The 8,571-nt window shown below is 44.7% G+C and overlaps 1 long non-coding RNA gene across 1 annotated transcript; it reads left to right on the top strand.

The window, feature by feature from the left end:
* Window positions 1-277: 277 nt before the first annotated feature.
* On the top strand, window positions 278-8,359 carry LOC115302445. Its single transcript, XR_003913463.1, has 3 exons — window positions 278-448; window positions 4,058-4,097; window positions 6,879-8,359. It is a non-coding gene; the product is annotated as an uncharacterized LOC115302445 (long non-coding RNA).
* Window positions 8,360-8,571: the final 212 nt, after the last annotated feature.

The raw sequence follows: 8,571 nt of genomic DNA, 5'->3' as shown, positions 1-8,571 counted from the left end.
TAGAGGGGAGGAGTCAAGGAGTTGCGGAAGTCTGCCTAGGAATTACCTGAAGGCAGAGACAGCTAAATCAGCAAGTCCAAAACCAGATGTGGTTAGTCCACCCTGCCGTGCATGGGGCTGAGGCCACCACTGTGCTTACAGACCGAAGCGGTTTCTGTGTCTTCCATCACTAGGAGGAACACACCGGGTCAAGGGTCATGACCTCCTCCGGTCTTAGACTTCCGGGTTAGCTTTGGTTTTACTGTTAAAGGAAGATGGCTCCCGCCCATCCCCCATCTTGACTGCCACACCTTTCGTATCCTCAGGGAATGAATTTCTTGGTGGTTCCCGCACGTCCTGGTGTCATCTGTGAGCTCTCTCTCCAAACCTGGCTCATTTTCTCAGCCCCTTTTGGCCTCTGGGGTCCTGGGACCTGTGAGCACAGCTCCCGCAGCAGGATTTTCAACAGGTGATAAACATAGTGGTTCGCCCAGCTCTCTAGAACTAGCAACAGGGAGCACGGAAAGAGATGGTAGCACATTCTGGAAATAGACTGATACTGGCTGTGGACATCAGAGTTGCTGAGCTCTGTGTTGGGTTCCCCATTGTGGGGAGACTTTTCATGGGAGCTGGTTCCCCAGGCCCGGCTTCCTCGTCTTATCCCGGGGATCCATGTTAGCCTTATTGAACTCCTCTGTCCCCGCCCTGCTCTGCTCCTGAGGCTGGGATAGAAGAAATGAAAACTTCATTTCACACGAAAGCAAGCTCTCAGTTGCCTTCTGTGCATAATAGTTTGGGGTTCCATGTCTTTTGGGGTTCCTCATCTCCCTAACAAAACCCCTTAAATGAAAGAGTAGTGCCTGTCTGACCTCACTCATGATTTCTGCACATATAGGACCCCTCTACCCATTAGGCTGTAAAACTGCCTTCAGCTTCACAAAACAGTATTTTTTCCTTCCCGTTAGCTCTTTTGTCTTAAGCCTCAAGTTAGTTTTCCTAATACTGGTGCCATTGAGCTAGATGTTGTTGGATGCTCAGCCTTGTATGATAGGCATGGACTTACTGCCATTTTGTAGCTCGTTTTATGGCTGTTTTTGCAGTTCTCTTTCCTATCTTGGCTCCCTCTCCTCTCTCGTGGTTAGTTGGCTTTCTTTAGTGACATACTTGGATTTCTTCTTATTTTTTGCGTATCTGTTACTGGTCTTTGATGTGTGGTTACCATTTGGTTTGTATGAGAAGCTCAGTATCCTACGGGACACAGCACAACGCAGGTGTAGATGACAGGGGGACAAGGCAGCTACTGTGGAGTCACTTAATTTCTCAATTTTCTGAGCACTGGGATTAGATGAGCGGGTGTCTGTCTCTATCACTTGGGGCCTTTACTCCAGGCCAAGGAGCACCAGGCGCATGAACTGAAGTGAGGGGCAGCAGCCATGGGCAGCCAAGCTGCCCTACTTGGAAGCACGCCGTGAGCCCGCACATCGGTATTAAATGCTTTGCAGCCGGTCAGTAGCTTCCACGCAGGCTCTCCTCCCTGTCCTTGTGTGAGGCACCTGGTGAAGGACCCAAGGTTCTCCTTACTACTAAATATAGCCTCATCTGATTTTTCCTGACCACTGTTTTCCAAGGGCTGGTCTCCTAAAGCAGTTTGGGAATAAGCATGGTAATTTTTTTTTTCGTGGAATATAAGAAAACACCAAGGCCATTTGCTGTTAGCACCAGCGTCCACTGCTCTTGGTTCTACACTGCGGCAAAATTTTTCTACAAGACTCTGACCCATAGATGAGGCTGGAACAGAAAACAGGGTTACACTGGCCGCCTGGCTACAGGCTGAGGCCAACTATAAACAAACCTGGATTAGCATTTTCAAACAACCTCCATAAAAAGGCTAAGCATTTGGGACAGAAGAAAATACTGCTAGTTGGAGCCTTCTTAGACTGCCTTCAGACATTCTCCCACGCCTTTGTCCTCCATTCCAGGTGCTTATAACAGTATTAAATACAAAAAAGTGCAGTGTGAACACGGAGCCTATGACACTCTGAGTTAACTTGCCTGCTCTTCCTTCCACCATAAAGAATAAGAAACCAGAGCTGAAAACAAAAATGTTCACTAGCATCTTCTATACCAGTGCACCGGAGGAGACAGCCACGGCTCTTCGTTTTTTTCTTTTCTTTTCTCTTTTTTCTTCTCTTTTCTTTCCTTCTCTTCTCTTCTTTTTCTGTCTTTCTTTCTTTCTTTCTTCCTTTCTTCTTTTTATTTTAAATAAGTAGCCCTAGGAATTGCAGCTCCGCTCAGCTTGGAGCCACTTGAAAAGCCCACCTCCAGATCCCCTACCAAGATAAGCAGCCCCCTGTGCTGAGATGCCCCCCCAGATGACCAGATGAGCTTAGCTCACGATAGGAAGAGGAGAGATGCTTTTACCAAAATTGCATAATTTGACTCTCTGTGAAAAGGAAAAATAAAATGCTGGTTGTATTCCTTCTTCTCTCCCTTTCTTGCTACCCTGGGTGGAAGCATTAATAGGCTTCGTGCTTATTAAGGTGAAATCAAAATGAGAGAAAGACAGAGAAACTGCGTGAACAATATTCCTAGAGACCTAGAGTTTGGGGGCTTCCAGCTGGGTCATTTGCCTCAAGAAAGGCGCTTCAGGGAGTATCGGAGCCTCTTTCAGCCTTCATTTAGCATCAAAGGGAGGAAGGAGAGAAGAAGTACATAGCTAATGGGGAGGGTGTGATCTAAAATGATGGAAACTATTCCATATTTTCACCTCAACAAATATTTATTGAATGCTTAGCATGTGCCCAGCACTGTGCTTGATAAGAGAACTATTAAAATGGACTTCATCATAGCTTCCCCTCTTCAGGTCTTTATCACTGAATCTCTCTGAGGAGGCACTAGAGCTCATCTTTGTGACGAAAGGCCTTCCACTTCCTGGATTGCTGAGACAGCCCGGGATGATTCACACAGATCAGGTGCTAGCAACAGTTACAACGTCCTGGGGCCGGTCATTGAGGGGTCTCTGCACTGGGGTTGCTGCGGTGATTTGAAGGTCCAGCTCACCCACTCTAATTGGGCTGTGTATCTCTGCCTTGTCCCCCAACATCCTGCATCTCATTTGTTTGCACGACAGTGACCTCGCTTATGTGAAACCCTCACAGAATTGCTTTCCCATATTCTACCCTAGAATCTCCCTACGCGTTGTTACAAAATCATCTCGTGCTAAGTCATTCAGGGGCCTGGCACACTTGAAAGCTAGGATGTGCTCCTTTCAAGTCCCATGGTTCAGCCATCCCTGTCTGTCAGTCAGATGTCTCTGCTTAGTATCTGCATGTGTTATATCTATAAAGATGCCTTATTGGGGGAAGAAAATCCCTAGAAATACTCACCAGCATGATAGTCTCTTTTCCAGTAATTTGGCATTGTTTTCTATTTAGTGAATACAAAGATTTCAGAAATATTGTGCATTTAAAGTTGACTTCCGGACAGACTGACATTGAAAAGGTCTTCAGGGATTCTTCCCATTGAAAAAGAATCTGCCTATGTGATACCATCACAAGCTGCTGTAGAAGGCCATGTTATCTTCGTTGCCTTTTATAAGCCTAGCAGTGCGTGCGTGCCTGTGTGTGTGTGTGTGTGTGTGTGTGTATGTGTGGTTGAAAAGTTGGAATGGATATGAAACTAGACATTTTTACAGAAATTAAGCAATTACTATTTGCTGATACAATGTCAGTTCATAAGTGACCTTTTAATAGCATCAAAGCAAATTACTTGGAAATTTAAAAAAATAACCACTTCACTGAGCAAGCAGATGTATCTGTTTAGGTGAAGCATCCAAGAGTTACCTAGCCCTTGCGGCTAACGCAGACTGCAGGAGACAGGGCCCCGTGTGCCCATCAGCCCGCAGAGGGACTTGGAAACCTCCATCGCCTACAGCCCATGGGTTCTGACAGCAGAGTGAATCACTTCTGGGGAAGACAATGACTTGTTTACTTTTCACTGAATTGAAAATTGAAGATATTTCATAATAGAATCTGGGAAAATTTGCCAGATGTTTCATTCCACTGTGTTCTTCTGGCAGGTCTACAAGATATAATGCTGAGAAAGGCTAATAAATCAAGGTAGGTATGAAAAGCTTAGGGACAAAATTCATAAAAGCTTGAACTGCAGGAGGACACCTTTTCCCTAGCTCCTAGAATATGAAATTTCCTTACCTTTTTTTTTTCTTGGTGCTTCACAGATAAGCTAATATAAACTATAGATCTTATTTTTACGCATTTCTCTCTCCTCTTTTCCTCCTTCCCTTCTTCCTTTCTGCTCCAATTTCGCCAATCTAAGACTCTCTAAACCCAGAATAGGAAAATGTATCTTCTAAGCTACTTGAAGGGCGGTCACATGAGTAAATAAGCACAGCATTGGACATGAGGACTTTTTCACCGGGCCAAGAAAAATTAACCTGGAACAATCTTGAGATGATTTAAGTCACAAATTCATTTTGCCAGAAAACACACTGAATGGAAAAGCTTTGGCTCAGATTTTTCAGATTTTTGAGGTGCTAATGAACTGTGGCGTTAACTAGAGGAACATTGGTACAGACTCTAAAACGGTCGTCTGGACCCAGTCTGTGTCCTAGTGATAGTCCCCGTTGCTGGAGATATCAGTTACCGCATAACACATCATCCTAACACTTAGTGGCTTAAAACTGCAATCGTATTGTCTCAAATTTCTGATGGCCTGAGGTTTGAGAGTGGTCTGGGTGGTCTAGCTCAGGATCTCTTGTGAGGCTGAGGTCAGGATGTTGACTTGGGCTGCAGGCAAGGAAGGTTTGACTAGGGCTGGAAGATCTGCTTCCAAGATGGCGCTTCACATTACTGTTAGCAGAAGGTTCAGTTCCTTGCAGTGGAGACCTCTCCATAGGCTGCCTGAGAGTTTTCATGGCAGGGCAACTGGCTTCCTGTAGAACAAATGCTCCAAGTGAGAGAGTCAAAGAGAATCAGCATAAAGTCACAAGGCCTTCTGTGATCTAGTCTCCAAAGTCACATGGTGTGCTTTACTGTCTTTGTTAGAAACAAGCACTAAGGGGCGCCTGGGTGGCTCAGTTGGTTAAGCTTCTGACTTCAGCTCAGGTCATGATCTCAGGGTTCATGGGTATGAGCCCCGTGTCAGGCTCTGTGCTGACAGCTCAGGGCCTGATGCCTGTCTTTATATTCTGTGTCTCCCTTTCTCTCTGACCCTCCCCTGTTCATGCTGTCTCTCTCTCTCTCAAAAATAAATAAAACATTAAAAAAAGAAAGAAAGAAACAAGCACTAAGTCCAGGCCACACTCAAGGGGAGGGATATTAATCTCCAGCTCTGAAAGGGAAAGATATCACTGAATCTGTGGATATATCTTAAAATCATCTCACTGGTTGAGCAGAATTTCTAATTTGTGCAGTTGATAGGGAGATATCAATAAACAAGACATTAAAAAAAGAAGAAAAGAAAGAAAAAGAAAAGCACCGCTCTATTCCTGTCACACTTTTTTAGTTTATTTATTTATTTTTAGAGAGAGAGTGGACACAAGCAGGGGAGCGCGCGTGCGAGAGAGAGAGAGAGAGAGAGAGAATCTCAAGCAGCCCAGAGCCCAACACGGGGCTCAAACTCTCAAACTTGTGAGATCACAAACTGAGCCAAAATCCAGAGTCAGTCATTTAACCAACAGAGCCACCCAAGTGCCCGAATTCATGTTACTCTTTATTCTGCTCCACTTACTTTCATCCCAAGCTCCATCCCGCCCCTTACCCCATTCTGACACTGCTACTGGCTTTACCAAGCTTCCCCCTAACTCTGTTTGTCAATCTTATGGCTGCTGAGATCTTACAATATCGAGATCTCACAACATCGAGATCTCTCAATTCCTTAGGGAAAAGAACCCAACACAGGCAGAGGCCCAGTATCCCTAAAGCCTGGAGTCATAAAGCCTATGAATCCAGAGGAAAAGGGTGACTTGATATGTAAGGAGGAGAGAAATTCTCACAAATGTGATCCTCTTTTACCTGCTGTCTCCTGGAGTTCTGGGAGGCGTGGCTAAGGCCTCCCCAAGGATCCCCGCTTCTAATGATGGGAGCAGGCACTCAGCTGTGTGGGGCCCGCATGTCTGCTTTCTCACTCATCACTCTTCCGCAGCTCCTCTGAGCTTCCGGGGACCAGTGCTTCCGGCCGGCGCTGAGCAATAATCACAGTACTAAATCACTCTCTGCCCATTATTATCCACAGTTTGCCCATGGACATCTTTATATCCCACCAGGAAGTCTGTTCTGATCAGCTGTTCACCGACTTCTTTTCATACTTACAACAGGCAAGAAAAGTGGCTTCAGGGACTAGCAGCGCACAGGGCGCAGTCAGTCCTAATGGCCTTATCACTCGGCTACCTGCTCCTCCTTCCCAAAGGGAACACCAGTTAGTGTATGTGAGCCAGAGAGTCTGGCTGCGCCATCCTATTACTGTTTTATATAAAGCACTTACTGAATTCCTAGAGGGAAGAGGAGTCTCCAAGGGGGATTTGTCTCATTAAACTGCTGCCTGCTTTCCAAGCAGCCAGAGAGGATCTGAAAGGTGATGAGTGAGGAGGCAAGACCTTTGTGGATCTTGGTGATGCTAATGCACTAACCTCTGGGCACATGGGCAGCGCTAAGGGGGGGATAACCTCAGAGGAGAAAACGAGAAATGTACTTTTCTCCTTTGTCCCACTTAATGGAGTAGAAGAAGAAACAAAGACATTTTTATAGAGTGATGAAAATATGCCCAGTACCAAAGCTTCCAAGTTCCTGTACCTAAAAGCACTTTATGATTTGTTCTCTTCTTTCTTTCTTTCTTCCTTTCTTTTTTCTAAAGAAAATTCTCCTTCTGTCTCTGCCCTATAGAATTCTCTACTTAGCCACAGATAGAGAAAATGGCTTCTGAAGATGAGATCTTCTAAAAGCTTGGAGAAGAAAGAACAGAAATTTCTTTAAAGGCCTCTGGCTACGATGTCTTTTAACTCCAGTTTATAGGAACCATTCACAGGAACCCTCTGGGAAATAGCTTTTTGCTAAGAAAGCACCACAGACAACAAGCCAACTCCCAGGTTGACTGGATGCTGCCTACAAAGATCTTGGAGATTGCATTTGCAAAGGCTTCCAGAGAAGATTGAGGCATCTAGATGCAATGGACTCTGGGTGTCAGATAATTGGAGACTTCATCCTACCGCCAAGGCTAAGTCTGCAGGAAGAGGAGAAGCCCTTGCCACAGCAGAAGACAACCAGGACGTGATGTGTGAACAGCATTCTGCCCCCAAAGGTGGCTAAGAAGCTTCTACTTTTCCCCCTTCTTAGCTTTTCAACACAGAATGGGGATGTCCAATCCCTCTTATATGGTGGGATGTTTAAGTAAACACGTACTTTCTGAGGAGGGGCACACGTATGTGGCGATAGCGGTAATAGTAGTATGTTATGTCTGTGCGGTGGCACCTTCCAATATGTGAGAACACCTGGATATCTATTCTGACCTCAGAAAGACCCAGCTATACTTAGAGCAAAATGTTTATGGACTTTTCTTTCCCAGGATGTAATTGATTCCTCTGGTGACAGGGCACAGAGCTAGTCAGTAGGGCTGAAAGCAGATATAATAATACTCCTTTAGGACATGTGGTAGAACTGTTTTCCACCAACCCCCTTTGCAATGAGCTGTGGCCATCTGACTTGCTTTGCTCACTAAAATTTGGGTGGAAATAACTTTGCCACTTTCTGTTGAAGCTTTAAGAGTTACTGGACCACCTTTTCTCTTACCTGCCAATGTGACTGGCAATGGTCTGGTGATGGCTGCTTCCAAAGCGATGTCTGACTTGGAACAGAGCCCCTGCTGACCCTTGATGGACATACAGGGAGAATGGGAGAATTGCCTTATTTGTTACTGCAGCAATGCCTCCTCTGTTCTACCTGATTCTCCTAAGCTCTGGGAAGGGTGGCTTCTAGCTGCCAACAGAAGGAATCTATTTTCCCAGTTCATAGAAACATCTCCATAGATGACTATTTGAAAAAAAAAAGTCTCACTTTGAGTCCAGGAAAATATATATGACGTAGGCCACAGGAAAGAACAAGGTTCCATAAAAAATTTAACCTTATATGGTTTTACTATGGAAGGAAAGAGAATTAACCAGTTTTTTTTCCTGTTACTTTGTTAAAGTTTATTAAACAAATGTCTTTCTTTCTAAGCCTGTGTTCAATTTACAGCCTCTACAACATGCGTATGTGTGTGCTATTCCCACTTTTTATCTGAATGCATTTTGTCCCTAAACAGAATTGAGGTGTGAGATCGTGAGCCAATCATGATTCAACAGTAATAAAACCTGGCAGCATTGTCTAGAGCATAATTATTTTCTTAATGAACTTTTACATCTATCTGTCTTCTGCAGAGAGGCTTTGGGAAAGATCCACTTTAGCACCCTTAAGAGTAAACAAAGTGTTGTAGGTAGTGGCCTATCCTAATTTTGTTCTTTTCAAATGGGCAAGTGAGAAGTATTATTCTCCTTACTTATTCTCTGTATAGAGTGTAAAATTCTGTCCAGTAAGATTCAGC

This window comes from Suricata suricatta, chromosome 9 (genome assembly GCF_006229205.1).
Source record: "Suricata suricatta isolate VVHF042 chromosome 9, meerkat_22Aug2017_6uvM2_HiC, whole genome shotgun sequence".
Lineage (NCBI taxonomy): Eukaryota > Metazoa > Chordata > Mammalia > Carnivora > Herpestidae > Suricata > Suricata suricatta.
Note: the sequence above shows the minus strand (reverse complement) of the source record. Positions and strands in the feature narration are given on the sequence as shown.